Source organism: Arachis hypogaea, chromosome 2, assembly GCF_003086295.3.
Source record: "Arachis hypogaea cultivar Tifrunner chromosome 2, arahy.Tifrunner.gnm2.J5K5, whole genome shotgun sequence".
Lineage (NCBI taxonomy): Eukaryota > Viridiplantae > Streptophyta > Magnoliopsida > Fabales > Fabaceae > Arachis > Arachis hypogaea.
Genome location: NC_092037.1, coordinates 27,118,116 through 27,133,123, shown reverse-complemented (window position 1 = coordinate 27,133,123; position 15,008 = coordinate 27,118,116). Strand labels below are relative to the sequence as shown.

Below are 15,008 nucleotides of genomic sequence, written 5' to 3'. Positions count from 1 at the left end.
CCAACACCAAACTTAGAGTTTGACTGTGGGGGCTCTATTTGACTCTGTTTTGAGAGAAGCTCTTCATGCTTCCTCTCCATGGTTACAGAGGGATATCCTTAAGCCTTAAACACAAGGGATTCTTTATTCACTTGAACGATCAATTCTCCTCTGTCAACATCAATCACAGCCTTTACTGTGGCTAGGAAGGGTCTGCCAAGGATGATGGATTCATCCATGCACTTCCCAGTCTCTAGGACTATGAAATCAACAGGAATGTAATGGTCTTCAATCTTTACCAGAACATCCTCTACAAGTCCATAAGCTTGTTTTCTTGAATTGTCTGCCATCTCTAGTGAGATTCTTGCAGCTTGTACCTCAAAGATCCCTAGCTTCTCCATTACAGAGAGAGGCATGAGGTTTATGCTTGATCCTAGGTTACACAGAGCCTTCTTGAAGGTCATGGTACCTACTGTACAAGGTATTGAGAACTTCCCAGGGTCCTGTCTCTTTTGAGGTAATCTCTGCCTAGTCAAGTCATCCAGTTCTTTGGTGAGCAAAGGGGGTTCATCCTCCCAAGTCTCATTACCAAATAACTTGTCATTTAGCTTCATGATTGCTCCAAGGTACTTAGCAACTTGCTCTTCAGTGACATCTTCATCCTCTTCAGAGGAAGAATACTCATCAAAGCTCATGAATGGCAGAAGTAAATCCAATAGAATCTCTATGGTCTCAATGTGAGCCTCAGATTCCCATGGTTCCTCATTAGGGAACTCATTGGAAGCCAGTGGACGTCCATTGATGCCTTCCTCAGTGGCGCTCACTGCCTCTTTCTCCTCTCCAAGTTCGGCCATGTTAATAGCCTTGCACTCTCCTTTTGGATTCTCTTCTGTATTGCTTGGAAGAGTACTAGGAGGGAGTTCAGTAACTTTCTTACTCAGCTGACCCACCTGTGCCTCCAAGTTTCTAATGGGGATCTTGTTTCAGTCATGAAACTTTGAGTTGTTTTGATTAGATCAGAGACCATGGTTGCTAAGTCAGAGTGGCTCTGCTTTGAATTCTCTATCTGTTGCTGAGAATATGATGGAAAAGGCTTGCTATTGCTAAACCTGTTTCTTCCACCATTATTGTTGTTGAAACCTTGTTGAGGTCTCTGTTGATCCTTCCATGAGAGATTTGGATGATTTCTCCATGAAGGATTATAGGTGTTTCCATAGGGTTCTCCCATGTAATTCACCTCTTCCATTGATGGGTTCTCAGGATCATAAGCTTCTTCTTCATATGAAGCGTCCTTAGTACTACCTGGTGCAGCTTGCATTCCAGACAGACTTTGAAAAATCATATTGACTTGCTGAGTCAATATTTAGTTCTGAGCCAATATGGCATTCCGAGTATCAATCTCAAGAACTCCTTTCTTTTGATTCGTCCCATTGTTCACAGGATTCCTTTCAGAAGTGTACATGAATTTGTTATTTGCAACCATTTCAATGAGTTCTTGAGCTTCTGCAGGCGTCTTCTTCAGATGAAGAGATCTTCCAGCAGACCTGTCTAATGACATCTTGGACAATTCACACAGACCATCATAGAAGATACCTATGATGCTCCATCCAGAAAGCATGTCAGAAGGACACTTTCTGATCAATTGTTTGTATCTTTCCCAAGCTTCATAGAGGGATTCACCTTCCTTCTGTCTGAAGGTTTGGACTTCCACTCTAAGCTTACTCAATTTTTGAGGTGGAAAGAACTTTGCCAAGAAGGCATTGACTAGCTTTTCCCAAGAGTTCAGGCTTTCTTTAGGTTGTGAGTCCAACCATATCCTAGCTCTGTCTCTTACAGCAAAAGGGAATAGCATAAGTCTGTAGACCTCAGGGTCAACCCCATTGGTCTTGACAGTGTCACAGATTTGCAAGAATTCAGCTAAAAACTGATGAGGATCTTCCAATGGAAGTCCATGGAACTTGCAATTCTGTTTCATTAGAGAAACTAATTGAGGCTTAAGCTCAAAGTTGTTTGCTCCAATGGCAGGGATAGATATGCTTCTCCCATAGAAGTCGGGAGTAGGTGCAGTAAAGTCACCCAACACCTTCCTTGTATTGTTGGCATTGTTGTTGTGTTCGACTGCCATGGGTTCTTCTTCTTTGAAGATTTCTGTTAGGTCCTCTACAGAGAGTTGTGCTTTAGCTTCTCTTAGCTTTCGCTTCAAGGTCCTTTCAGGTTCAGGGTCAGCCTCAACAAGAATGCTTTTGCCTTTGCTCCTGCTCATATGAAAGAGAAGAGAACAAGAAAATATGGAATCTTTTATGTCACAGTTATAGAGATTCCTTGAGATGTTAGAGGAAAAGAAGAATAGAAGGAGAAGGTAGAAGAATTCAAACTTATCAAGAGGGATAGAGTTCGAATTGTGTATTGAGGAGGAGTGTTAGTCGATAAATAGAAGGATGTGAGAAGAGGGGAAGAAGAGATTAAAAGATTTTGAAAAAAATTTGAAAAACTGAAGAATGATTTTCGAAAGTTAAAGTTGGGAAAGAAATAAAGTGTTTTTTGAAAAAGATTTTGAAATTAGAAATCAAAAAGATATGATTGAAAACTCTTTTGAAAAAGATGTGATTAAAAAGATATGATTGAAAAGTTATGGTTTTAAAAAGATATGATTGAAAAGATATGATTGAAAAACAATTTAAAAAGATTTGATTTTTAAAATTAATGACTTGGCTAACAAGAAAAGATATGATTCAAACGTTAAACCTTTCTCAACAGATAAGGCAACATACTTGAAGTGTTGAATCAAATCATTAATTGTTAGCAAGTATTTTTGAAAAAATGGAAAGAAATTGATTTTGAAAATAAATGATTGAAAAGATATGGTTTGAAAAAGATTTGACTTTGAAAAACTTGAAAAAAATTTGAATTAAAAACAAAATCTTCCCTCTTGTGCCATCTTGGCGTTAAACGCCCAGAATGGTATCCATTCTGGCGTTTAACGCCCAAAATGCTACCCTTTTGGGCGTTAAACGCCCAACCAGGTATCTTGGCTGGCGTTTAAACGCCAGTTTTCCTTCTTCACTGGGCGTTTTGAACGCCCAGCTTTTTCTGTGTGATTCTTCTGCTGTATGTTATGAATCTTTAATTCTCTGTATTATTGACTTGAAAAGACACATATTAAAAATATTTTTGAATTTTTAATAATGAGGAATAATCAAAATGAAACTAAGATCAAATAAACAATGCATGCAAGATACCAAACTTAGAAGTTTGTATACTACTGACACTAACAAATTGAGAATGCATATGAGAAATAACAAAACACTTAAGACAAGAGAATTTAAAGATCAGAGCAAGGAAATCACCAAGAATAACTTGAAGATCAATGAAGATACATGATTGAATTCAAAAAATGCAAGAAGAATAGAAACATGCAATTGACACCAAACTTAAAATGAGACACTAGACTCAAACAAGAGACATAAAATATTTTTGGTTTTTATGATTTTGTAATTTTTTTGGATTTTTTTGAAAATTGAGTGGAAAAGAAAAGAAAGAGATTCAAAACTTTTAATAAGAATTCCAGGAATCATGCAATGTTAGTCTAAAGCTTTAGTCTAAAGAAATTAGACATGGCTAGCCAAGCTTCAGCAGGACATTACATTCAAGAGCTAAATTGATGAGAATCAATCAGCTTTGGTGATGATGAAAATATCACCTTGAAACTCTAGAATTCATTCTTAAAAATTCTGAAGAAAAATACCTAATCTAAACAACAAGATGAACCGTCAGTTGTCCAAACTCAAACAATCTCCGGCAACGGTGCCAAAAACTTGGTGCACGAAATTGTGATCATCAATGGCGCCATCAACATGGTACGCTCAATTGCAATCTCAACTATTTATCACAACTTTGCACAACTAACCAGCAAGTGCACTGGGTCGTCCAAGTAATAAACCTTACGCAAGTAAGGGTCGATCCCATGGAGATTGTTGGTATGAAGCAAGCTATGGTCATCTTGTAAATCTCAGTCAGGCGGATTCAAATGGTTATGGAGGATTGATAATTAAAAGATGAATAAAACATAAAATAAAGATAGAGATACTTATGTAATTCATTGGTGAGAATTTCAGATAAGCGTATGGAGATGCTTTGTCCCTTCCGTCTCTCTGCTTTCCTACTGTCTTCATCCAATCCTTCTTACTCCTTTCCATGGCAAGCTGTATGTTGGGCATCACCGTTGTCAATGGCTACAGTCCCGTCCTCTTAGTGAAAATGTTCAATGCGCTCTGTCACAGCACGGCTAATCGTCTGTCGGTTCTCAATCAGGTTGGAATAGAATCCAATGATTCTTTTGCGTCTGTCACTAATGCCCAGCCTTCAGGAGTTTGAAGCTCGTCACAGTCATTCAATCCTCGAATCCTACTCAGAATACCACAGACAGGGTTTTGATCTTCCGGATTCTCTTGAATGCCGCCATCAATTCTAGCTTATACCACGAAGATTCTGATTAAGGAATCCAAGAGATAAACATTCAAGCCTTGTTTGCTTGTAGAACGGAAGTGGTTGTCAGGCACACGTTCATAAGTGAGAATGATGATGAGCATCACATAATCATCACATTCATCATGTTCTTGGGTGCGAATGAATATCTTAGAACAAGAATGAGCTGAATTGAATAGAAGAACAATAGTAATTGCATTAACACTCGAGGTACAGCAGAGCTCCACACCTTAATCTATGGTGTGTAGAAACTCCACCGTTGAAAATACATAAGAACAAGGTATAGGAATGGCCGAATGGCCAGCCTCCCATAATCTAAGAACTAGATGTCCAAAGATGATCCTCAGATCTAAAGTGATCAAAAGATTCCAGGATGTAAAATACAATAGTAAAAGGTCCTATTTGTAGATGACTAGTAGCTTAGGGTTTACAAAAATGAGTAAATGACATAAAAATCTACTTCCGGGCCCACTTGGTGTGTGCTTGGGCTGAGCATTGAAGCTTCTATGTGTAGAGACTTTTCTTGGAGTTAAACGCCAGCTTTTGTGCCAGTTTGGGCGTTTAACTCCCACTTCTGTGCCAGTTCTGGCGTTAAACGCCGGGCAGTCTTGAGCTGATTTGGAACGCCGGTTTGGGCCATCAAATCTCAAGCAACGTATAGACTATTATATATTGCTGGAAAGCCCAGAATGTCTACTTTTCAACGCAATTAAGAGCGCGCCAATTGGGTTTTTGTAGCTCCAGAAAATCTACTTCAAGTGCAGGGAGGTCAGAATCCAACAGCATCTGCAGTCCTTTTCAGCCTCTGAATCGGATTTTTGCTTAGGTTCCTTAATTTCAGCCAGAAAATACCTAAAGTCATAGAAAAATACACAAACTCATAGTAAAGTCCAGAAAAGTGAATTTAAACTAAAAACTAATAAAAATATAATTAAAACTAACTAAAACATACTAAAAATAATGTCAAAAAGCGTATAAATTATCCGCTCATCAATGAGCTATATGAAGTGTATGGAACCAAGAGGCACAGTGGTAGGGCTGATGTTAGCATGGAAGGAGGAAACAAAGGTGTGAGTGATTGATCAAGGAGACTATTTCATCTACTTCTCGTGGAAAGATCATCAATTGATGAAAAAGTATAAGGTAATTGCAGTCTATTTACACACTGATAAGGGTATCCAAGACCTTCAATTTTTCAATATTCTTTAAATTATTGATGATTGTGGAGAGCTCGTAATGGTGGTAGAGAATTTTAATGCTATTTCGATTTATCATGAGAAAAAGGGGAGAGGGCCAAGTTAAAAACAGCATCCTCAATTCAAAGTCTTAACAATTTTATCAATGAAGGTAGAATGATGGACCTTAGTTTTAAAGAAAAGAAATTCACATAGAGTAATAGACAATTTGGTGGAGGACTGCTAGAAAAAAAGTTGGATTAGGTCTTATTTTTAGCTGCACTCAGTTCAGAGTACCCAAGGGCCACGGTGACACACTTAAAAGACCCAGGATTAGACCACTGTCCTCTATTAATCAACTCAAATGTGATGAGTGAAAATTAAATTTTCTCACGGATATTGAAAAGTGCACCAGATCGCATCAAGTAATACCATAGTGAATGGATATCGTTCTCACGAGAATTAACGGATTGAGGCAAGTAACATACAATTAAATTTCAAGTTAGATCAATCAAACCTTAACAAGAGAATTGTGGATCTTAAAGATAAGATGACAGATTCAGGATTGCAGAAGTAACTGAAAAAGGGCTCTTAGAATTAGGAAAGAATTCAGGAATAGGGAATGTTAAGGAGTTTGAGAGATGTTTAATTTCCAGAAAGATTACGCCTTTTGTTTATGTATTTTGATGCATGAAAAGATCTTTTCACAATAAATAATAAATAATTGAATCCCAAAAGTCTATGCTAAGCTGAAGACGCTATCCAAAACATGCCGCCCATCATAATTGTTTGTGGTCAATCATCACTATCAAAAGACGAGATTTCTATCACCTCCACATTTCCCTCTGCGTCCTTGGATATATATATAAGGATGGTCCAACACCTTGGTCAGATATTGCTTTTCTAGAGCTTAGTCCCAGACTAAGCACGTTATGACATAACTTCTGTAAGAAACCCTTGTCTTACAGGCGCAACACTTCTTGTGCTCATGTAAGTCCATCATAAAACACTGTAAGTAAACTTCGACTCATAGGCGCAACCCTCGCGGTACTCATGTATGTCTGGAAAAGCAATGTAACTTATGGGCGTTCCTGCGTTACGTTTGGCACTAAGGCCCAAATAGGGTTGCATCTATTCTCAAGTGACAGATAGTTTTTTAGAGTCTTTTTTATCTTTTCCTTCTACTCTCCTGTGGCAGAGATTTGCTCTCGTGTGAAAAATATCCCTTTAGTTAATACATTCTTTTCTTTTCTGTTCTCAGCTCTCGTGTGACAGAGGTTCGTTAGATTTTTTTAGTCTTTACTCTCTGCTCTTCTGTGGCAGAAATCTCCTTAATCATTTGCTTTTCTTTTTTCATTCTTTTACTTTCTTGCTTTCAATATCTCAAATTATTTTTATACTTTTCTCTTGTCTTTTCTTAAATGAGTAAATATCTTATGAAAGAAGAATAATAAGATTCTTAATTTAACTTTATCACTTTAAAACTTTTAGGAATTATAATTATTTTACCGCTTTTTTCTTATTTAATAAAATAATATCTTTAATAAAACGAATAATAATTAAATTAGTATGAGTATAATAATAATAATAATAATAATAATAATAATAATAATAATAATAATAATAATAATAATAATAATAATAGAGTATTAATATTAATATTTTTATTTTGATACCAAAAACTAGTTTATTAAAGAGTTATCTTTAAACTGTTAGAAATGATGTTTTAACTGCAAACTTTTAATTATTTTTATTTTTAACTCAAATTTTTTATAAAATTATTAAATTAACTTTACATAATTTAATATTTACAAAAATAGTTTCAAAATTTTATAAAACATCCCGTTTACCCTAAAATTTTTACTTATTATCCAAAATACCTCCAGAATATATATAATTACTATTTTTAATCCCAATCTTTTATCAAGTTACATTTTTATACTAAAAAATAATTTTGTTGGTGAAAAATACTCCTTCTCAAAACCAAAGCCTTTTCTTATGATCTTTCAAAATATATACCTGATTTTTAATCTTTTTTGAACTTTTCAATTACCAATTTTTTACAGAGTTTACTTTAAATTTTATCAAAATTTTATTTAAATTATACTTGATATCATCCCTAAATTCATCAATAACAACTCAATTATGGGTTTTTCTTGGTGACCGAACCATAAAGCTCATTAATCATCAAAATTTTAACAAAAATTAAGCATAAACTCACTCAATTTCAATCAATAATCATCAAATCAAAAAATTATGCCACCCATCTAAAATATATTTAATTATTATAAAATTACCAAACCCTACCTCCGTACGAGAATTACGTCAACTGAAACTCCAGAAAAGGCTTTTGAATAAGAAATTAAAGAAAAAAACATCGAAAATTGATTACTCTACCAAATTCCATTTGGCCGAACCTTGCATGAAAGATTAGCAGCTTCAATTTTGTTTTCCTCCCATGAAAAGTGGTGTCATTGCAAAGAGAAAGGAGAAACAAACACTTTAATCGGATTAGATTTTTTATTAAAATTATGAAGCTCATGAAATCAGAGCTTGAAGGTCACGGTTCCAGAGGGTTCTTTCTTCTCTCACTCACGGTCTCTCTCTCTTTTCTTTTCCAAATGGTTCAGTCATGCATGAGGATAGAACAATTATAAGTGTTAAATGATGATTATGTGTCAAGGGTGGGTTAGGTGTCACGCATTAGGGCTGTTAAATCAACCATTCAAATTATAAATATTTTAAACGGATAATTACAAAAACTAGATGTATTAAAATACAAGTAATAATATATGGAGATAAATATATATAAGCTATTAATATGACATTAGTAACATAATGATTATAAGAAATAAAAATATATGATAAAACATTAGCAACTCTAAGTTCATAAAAACATACCAATATTTATTTATATCGATATAGAGTCTAATAATATTATTATTATTATCAAAACTCTATTTTAATTATAACATATAAAATAAACTAATAATATAATAATAATATTGTATCATTATTTATTTTATTTTCAAAATTTGAAATGGGTTCGTGAAAATAAAATTAATTATCGAAAAACAATTTTTTTAAATAGCATATCTATATCAAAATTTAGAGATGAACTTTTGATTTTGAATGATGAGAGAGAGTACTATATAGTTGGTAGCTTTTTTTGGGTAGAAAAGGGGGTTTATGGACTCCTGATGAGCGGATAATTTATACGCTTTTTAGCATTGTTTTTAAATAGTTTCTAGTAGGATTTAGCTACTTTTAGGGATGTTTTCATTAGTTTTTATGTAAAATTTATATTTCTGGACTTTATTATGAGTTTGTATATTTTTCTGTGATTTCAGGTATTTTCTGGCTAAAATTGAGGGACCTAAGCAAAAATCTAATTCAGGCTGACAAAGGACTGCTAATGCTGTTAGATTCTGACCTCCCTGCACTTGAAATAGATTTTTTGGAGCTACAAAATTTCAAATGGCGCGCTCTCAATGGCTTTGGAAAGTAGACATCTAGGGCTTTCCAGCAATATATAATGGTCCATACTTTGTTCAGAATTAGATGACGCAAACGCCAGTTCCATGCTGCATTCTGGAGTAAAACGCCAGAAACACGTCACAAACCAGAGTTAAACGCCAAAAACACGTTACAACTTGGCGTTTAACTCCAAGAGAAGCCTCTACACGTGCAAAGCTCAAGCTCAGCCCAAGCACACACCAAAGTGGGCCCTGGAAGTGGATTTCTGCACTTAGACTTATTTTTGTAAACCCTAGTAACTAGTTTAGTATAGATAGAACTTTTTACTATTGTACTAAGGATCCTTTTCCCTATTTTCGAATTCATATGCCATTTCTGGAGGCTGGACATTTGGCCATGCCTGGACCATCACTTATGTATTTTTAACGGTGGAGTTTCTACACACCATAGATTAAGGGTGTGGAGCTCTGCTGTACCTCGAGTTTTAATGCAATTACTACTATTTTCTATTGAATTTAAGCTGATTCCTATTCTAAGATATTACTCGTACTTCAACCTAATGGATGTGATGATCCGTGACACTCATCATCATCCGTCCCTATGAACGCGTGCTTGACAACCACTTCCGTTCTACAAGCGAAAGCTAGAGTGAATATCTCTTGGATTCCTTAACCAGAATCTTCGTAGTATAAGCTAGAATTATTGGCGGCCATTCTTGAGAATTCGAAAAGTCTAAACCTTGTCTGTGGTATTTCAAATAGGATTCAGGGATTGAATGACTGTGACAAGCTTCAAACTCGCAATTGTTGGGCGTAGTGACAGACGCAAAAGAATCAATGGATTCTATTCCAACATGATCGAGAACCGACAGATGATTAGCCGTGCTGTGACAGAGCATTTGGACTATTTTCACTGAGAGGGTGGGAAGTAGCCATTGACAACGGTGATGCCCTACATACAGCTTGACATGGAAAGGAGTAAGAAGGATTGAAGGAAGGTAGTAGGAAAGCAGAGATTCAGAAGGGACAAAGCATCTCCATACACTTATCTGAAATTCTCACCAATGAATTACATAAGTATCTCTATCCTTATTTTATGCTTTATTTATCTTTTAATTATGAATACCATTATAACCATTTGAATCTACCTAACTGAGATTTACAAGATGACCATAGCTTGCTTCATATCAACAATCTCCGTGGGATCAACCCTTACTCACGTAAGATTTATTACTTGGACGACCCAGTGCACTTGCTGGTTAGTTGTGCGAAGTTGTGAAGAATGTGAGTGAACCATAGTAGTGAGCACCAAGTTTCTGGAGCCATTGCTAAGAATTGTTCTAGTTATGAAAAGAGTAAATCACTATTTTGCCTATCAAGTTTTTGGCGCCGTTGCCGGGGATTGTTTGAGTTTGAACAACTGACGGTTCATCTTGTTGCTCAGATTAGGTAATTTTCTTCTTATTTTATTTTCCAAAAAGTTTTCAAAAAATTTTCAAAAACTTTTTTCTTTGTTTTATTTTTTCAAAAAAATTAATTTTCGAAAATGTTTTTTCAAAAAATCCAAAAAAATCAATAAAATCATAAAAAAAACCAAAAATATTTTGTGTTTCTTGTTTGAGTCCAGTGTCAATTTTTAAGTTTGGTGTCAATTGCATGTTTTAAAAACTTTTGCATTTTTCGAAAATTCATGCATATGTTCTTCATGATCTTCAAGTTGTTCTTGACAAGTTTTGTGTCTTTTGTTGTCTTTCATATGCATTCTTGCATTCATAGTGTCTAAGCATTGAAAATTTCTAAGTTTGGTGTCTTGCATGTTTTCTTTTCTTGAAATATTTTCAAAAATAAGTCTTGATGTTCATCTTGATCTTCAAAGTGTTCTTGGTGTTCATCTTGACATTCATAGTGTTCTTGCATGCATCATTGGTTTTGATCCAAAATTTTCATGTTTTGGATCATATTTGTGTTTTTCTCCCTCATCATTAAAAATTCAAAAATCAAAAAATATCTTTCCCTTATTTTTCTCATAAATTTTGAAAATTTGAGTTGACTTAGTCAAAAATATTTAAAACTTAGCTATTTCTTAAAAGTCAAGTCAAACTTTCAATTTTAAAAAGCCTATCTTTTCGAAAACATTTTCAAAAATCAAATCTTTTTCAACTTTCTTACTATTTTTTCGAAAATTTTTAAAATTGATTTTCAAAATCTTTCTCTTATCTTTATTTCAAAATTTCAAAAACTTTACTAACAATTAATGTGATTGATTCAAAAATTTGATGTTTGTTACTTTCTTGTTAAGAAAGGTTCAATCTTTAAATTCTAGAGTCATATCTTTTAGTTTCTTGTTAGTCAAGTAATCAATTTTAATTTTAAAAATCAATTTTTTTCCAAAATATCTTTTTCAATCATATCTTTTTAAAATATATTTTTCAATCATATCTTTTTCAAAATTGATTTCAAAATCTTTTCTAACTTCTTATATTTTCAAAATTGATTTTCAAATCTTTTTCAACTAACTAGTTGACTTTTTGTTTGTTTCTTATCTTTTTCAAAACCACCTAACTACTTTTCTCTTTCTAATTTTCGAAAATCACCCTCTCTCTTTTTCAAAATTCTTTTAATTAACTAATTATTTTAAATTTTAATTTTAATTTTATTTCTTCTCTTAATTTTCGAAAATCACTAACCCTTTTTCAAAATTTATTTTTGAATTTCTCCCTCTCTCATCTTCTTCTATTTATTTATTTAATCACTAACACTTCTCTTCATCTTAAAAATTCGAACCCCCTCTTCCTCTCTGAGTTTGAATTCTCCTCTTTTCCTTCTTGTATTCTTTTCTTCTCTTACTAACATAAAAGAATCTCTATACTGTGCATTGAGGATTCCTATTCTTTTTTCTGTTCTCTTCTTTTTCATATGAACAGGAGCAGGGACAAGAATATTCTTGTTGAAGAAGATCCTGAACCTGAAAGGACTCTGAAGAAGAAGCTTAGAGAAGCTAAAGCACAACAATCCAGAGAAAGCCTTACAGAGAATCTCAAAAAAGAGAGAGATATGGCCGAACCCAATAACAATGGTGGAGGCGCAAGGAGGATGCTTGGTGATTATACTACACCTACTTCCAAGTTTGATGGAAGAAGCATCTCACTCCCTGCCATTAGAGCAAACAATTTTGAGCTGAAACCTCAACTAGTTGCTCTAATGCAACAGAACTACAAGTTTCATGGACTTCCATCAGAAGATCCCTATCAGTTTTTAACTGAGTTCTTGCGGATCTGTGAGGCTGTTAAGACTAATGGAGTAGATCCTAAAGTCTACAGGCTCATGCTTTTCCCTTTTGCTGTAAGAGACAGAGCTAAAACATGGTTGGACTCACAACCTAAAGATAGCCTGGACTCTTGGGATAAGCTGGTCATGACCTTCTTGGCTAAGTTCTTTCCTCCTCAAAAGCTGAGCAAGCTTAGAGTGGATGTTCAAACCTTCAAATAAAAAGATGGTGAATCCCTCTATGAAGCTTGGGAAAGATACAAGCAGATGACCAAAAGGTGTCCTTCTGACATGCTTTCAGAGTGGACCATTTTGGATATATTCTATTATGGTCTATCTGAGTTCTCTAAGATGTCACTGGACCATTCTGCAGGTGGATCCATTCACCTAAAGAAAACGCCTGCAGAAGCTCAAGAACTCATTGACATGGTTGCAAATAACCAATTCATATACACTTCTGAGAGGAATACTGTGAGTAATGGGACGCCTCAGAGGAAAGGAGTTCTTGAAATTGATGCTCTGAATGCCATATTAGCTCAGAACAAAATGTTGACTCAGCAAGTCAACATGATTTCTCAAAGTCTGAATGGATGGCAAAATGCATCCAATAGTACTAAAGAGACATCTTTTGAAGAAGAAGCTTATGATCCTGAGAACCTTGCAATTGCAGAGGTAAATTACATGGGTGAACGTTATGGAAATACCTATAATTCTTCGTGGAGAAATCATCCAAATTTCTCTTGGAAGGATCAACAAAAGCCCCAACAAGGCTTTAATAATGGTGGAAGAAATACGCTTAGCAATAACAAGCCTTTTTCATCATCTTCTCAGCAACAGATAGAGCATTCTGAGCAGAGCTTCTCTAGCTTAGCAAACATAGTCTCTGATCTGTCTAAGGCCACTTTAAGTCTGATGAGTGAAACAAGGTCATCCATCAGAAATTTGGAGGCACAAGTGGGCCAGCTGAGTAAGAAAATCACTAAAACTCCTCCTAGTACTCTCCCAAGCAATACTGAAGAGAATCCAAAAAGAGAGTGCAAGGCCATTGACATAATCAAAATGGCCGAACCTAGAGAGGAAGGGGAGGACGTGAATCCCAATGAGGAAGACTTCATGGGACATCTCCCAAACAAGAAGGAGTTCTCTATTGAGGACCTAAAGGAATCTAAGGCTCATATAGAGACCATAGAGATTTCTTTAAACCTCCTTCTGCCATTAATGAGCTCTGAAAACTATTCTTCCTCTGAAGAGGATGAAGATGTAACTGGAGAACAAGTTGCTCAATATTTAGGAGCTATCATGAAGCTGAATGCCAAGTTGTTTGGTAATGAGACTTGGGAAGATGCACCTCCCTTGCTCACTAGTGAACTAGATACATGGGTTCAGCAAACTTTACCTCAAAAGAAACAAGATCTTGGTAAATTCTTAATACCCTGTACCATAGGCACCATGACCTTTGAGAAGGCTCTGTGTGACCTAGGGTCAGGTATAAATCTTATAACACTCTCTGTAATGGAAGAACTGGGAATCTTTGAGGTACAAGCTGCTACTTTCTCATTAGAAATGGCAGACAAGTCAGTAAGACAAGCTTATGGATTGGTAGAGGACGTGTTAGTGAAGGTTAAAGGCCTTTACATCCCTGCTGATTTCATAATCTTAGACACTAGGAAGGAGAAGGATGAATGCATCATCCTTGGAAGACCCTTCCTAGCCACAGCAGGAGCTGTGATTAATGTTGACAGAGAAAAGCTAGTCCTTCAATTGAATGTGGACTACCTTGTGTTTAAAGCTCAAGAATCTTCCTCTGCAACTGGTGCACGAAATTGTGATCATCAATGGCGCCATCAACATGGTACGCTCAATTGCAATCTCAACTCTTTATCACAACTTCGCACAACTAACCAGAAAGTGCACTGGGTCGTCCAAGTAATAAACCTTACGTGAGTAAGGGTCGATCCCACGGAGATTGTTGGTATAAAGCAAGCTATGGTCATCTTATAAATCTCAGTCAGGCGGATTCAATTGGTAATGGAGGATTAATGATTAAAAGATGAATAAAACATAAAATAAAGATAGAGATACTTATGCAATTCATTGGTGAGAATTTCAGATAAGCGTATGGAGATACTTTGTCCCTTCCGTCTCTCTGCTTTCCAACTGTCTTCATCCAATCCTTCTTACTCCTTTCCATGGAAAGTTGTATGTTGGGCATCACCATTGTCAATGGCTACAGTCCCGTTGGTGGACGAAATTGTGATTTCTATCTTTTGAGCTTTAGCATATATTTACTCTTAGGGCACTGTTTATTCTCACAACTCCGTTCAACTAACCAGCAAGTGTACTGGGTCGTCCAAGTAATAAACCTTACGTGAGTAAGGGTCGAATCCACAGAGATTGTTGGTATGAAGCAAGCTATGGTCACCTTGCAAATCTCAGTCAGGCAGATTAAAATAGTTTATGGGTTTTTCGAAAATAGAAATAAAGGGTAGAAATAAAAGGGATAGAAGACTTATGCAGATTCATTGGTAGGAATTTCAGATAAGCGGGTGGAGATGCTGTAGAGCCCAAGCACGCCTGCTCTCCTACTGCTTCTACTCAATCCTTCTTACTCCTTTCCATGGCAAGC

At 35.5% G+C, this 15,008-nt stretch overlaps 2 non-coding genes across 2 annotated transcripts; one reads left to right on the top strand and one right to left on the bottom strand.

Moving 5' to 3' along the window:
- Positions 1-1,591: 1,591 nt before the first annotated feature.
- On the top strand, positions 1,592-1,699 carry LOC112762729 (small nucleolar RNA R71). Its single transcript, XR_003182754.1, has one exon. It is a non-coding gene; the product is annotated as a small nucleolar RNA R71 (small nucleolar RNA).
- Positions 1,700-12,571: 10,872 nt separating this feature from the next.
- LOC112765157 (small nucleolar RNA R71) lies at positions 12,572-12,679 on the bottom strand. The gene has a single exon (XR_003183541.1). It is a non-coding gene; the product is annotated as a small nucleolar RNA R71 (small nucleolar RNA).
- Positions 12,680-15,008: the final 2,329 nt, after the last annotated feature.